This window comes from Anneissia japonica, unplaced genomic scaffold (assembly GCF_011630105.1).
Source record: "Anneissia japonica isolate Jap-2015-1 unplaced genomic scaffold, ASM1163010v1 scaffold288012_len1326614_cov192, whole genome shotgun sequence".
NCBI classification, from domain to species: domain Eukaryota; kingdom Metazoa; phylum Echinodermata; class Crinoidea; order Comatulida; family Comatulidae; genus Anneissia; species Anneissia japonica.
In genome coordinates, this window is record NW_022756612.1 from 307,090 (window position 1) to 309,289 (window position 2,200).

General features: G+C 34.6%; 1 protein-coding gene across 1 annotated transcript in view; it reads right to left on the bottom strand.

Moving 5' to 3' along the window:
* The window catches only part of LOC117124285 (shiftless antiviral inhibitor of ribosomal frameshifting protein homolog), a 26,484-nt gene that overhangs the window by 8,126 nt on the left and 16,158 nt on the right, over positions 1-2,200 (bottom strand). The window lies entirely within an intron of this gene.

The window sequence follows — 2,200 nt, forward strand, 5'->3', positions numbered from 1 at the left end:
GCCTATTAATAATTCTTTAAAAGAAGATTGACTGTTATCAAGTTTCTTAAATAGATTGTCTATATTTTCCCATAATATCCTATTTTTTAGACATTCAAAAAACATGTGCTTTTCATCCTCGACTGCTCCACACGTATCACATGTGTCAGTGTGTTTTAACTTCCATTTATACAATTGCTTATTTGTTGGAGAGATTTTGTTTAACAATTTATAATTTAGTTGTGCATACTTTCTATTTTTTTCTTCCTTTAGTTTCTTCATCCAGGATTTAGACCAGTTTATTTTCTCTCCAATAAATAGATGCATATCTTTTCTCCAAGCGAAATTGAAATATTTTTTACAATATTGGTAAAAAATGAGTTCTGCTTCTTGGTATTGGGGATTTTCAATTTCATTAGAGAGGTCATGGGTAACGTGTACCGTAGTTAAGGGCCAATAAAGTTGAAGTTCATTTGATCTGTTTTCGAAGGTATCCCAAAATAATTAATCCCACATTTAATTCCTTTAAACTCTTCGGTTGGGGTTCAAATTTGCTATCAGACATTTCAACCCTGATATTAAAAAACGGGGCAAATTGATCTAAAAAGCGTTCGTTCGAAAGCGGATCAACTCTTAGCCCTAGCAGAGTTACCTACGACCATCTTATAAATAATGATGAGGAAAGTCAGACCTCGAATAGCCTACATATTTGCAATACAATTATAAATGCGCAAACGAGGTTCCATAAAAAGCATAGGCCTAGATTTCAGAATATGAGAGCAAGCAATATTATAAATAGGCCTACTGGTATACTTTTTTTTTAAATATCAATTAATATTAAATACCGGTATTTCAAGGTTCAATTTATTCCGGAAAAAAACACAAACACAAAACAAAAATGGAATGTCACAAATGCTGGCCCGGGGGACTCCAACAGTGTAGGCCTACTAAACACTTTCAGAGGGATGTCCCAACCAGCAGTGACACAATTACAAGAATAAATTAATTATGTAAAAGATTCAAGCCATCAGTAAAATTATTCAAACAAGTTATAAAATCAGATAGCATTAAATTTCCAATGTTGTTTTCATACAAAATTGTTTAAGTTGATTAGAAAAGTTTCTTAAATCAATAACGCACATGTCTTGAATATTCGAAGGAATTAAATCCCAGACCCTTGGAAATCTAATGAAGGTGCTATTAAAAAAGGCATTAGTTTTGATGTATAAATTTAAACTGATCAGAGTTTCTATGACTTGTTGTTGGTAAAGAGATAACGGATTAATGGAAAAGTTATGGAGACATTTTACAACAAACATAATAATAAAAGTAATTCAGGCGATTGTACAGTAAATGAATATTCATTATGACTAGTCTGCTATGGTGGAACATGATCTGGGTCATCGTGCCTTGTGTATGGGAAACATGCCCGTGTGAAACTTCTCTGAATTCCCTCTAGTTTGTCGATATTCCCCTGCTGAGATGAAAACCACACTGCGATACCATACTCAATAATGGGCCAGGAAAGAGTATACAGCTTTATCAGGATTTCACTTGAAAGTGCGTTTAATAAAACCATTCAGTTTTTTACATTTGGTAACCACATTGTCAACTTGTTCCCCCCTCCCCATTTAATTTTTTTTGTAATGGTTATATATTCCCAAATATTTAATCTTATCAAATGTTTCTAATTTTTGACTATTGATAGTGTACTCATCATGAATTTGTTTTCCGCTCCGCGTTATATGCAGAACTTTACACTTTTTACAATTTAGTGCCATCATATTTTCTAATTCCATTCAAATACAACATCCAAATCATTTTGTAACTTGGCACTATAAGTTCTGTCACTAATTACTCTAAATAAAACCGATCATCTGCATACTGTGGCATACTCGACTCTACTAGAAATGGTAGGTCAGAAACGTATACATTAAACAAGAGAGGCCCCAACACTGCAGGCCCGTAGGCAGGATTTTCGATGGGGAGGTGCGTTTTGCAACCGAGGTGGACCTTACGATGGGCGACTGCCTAGGGATCCCCGCGAGGGTGGGGCGAATCTTTTGGAAGCTCTGACAAATTAGCACTTTGAGGGCCTTTTTTAATGGATTTATAAAATCCATAATTTGTAATATCCTATTTAATTTTTCATTCATTTCAGTATTGTCTAGGGACCTACAGTAAAGCAGGAGAAATAGAGGGTGGGGTGAAGGGAGAAACT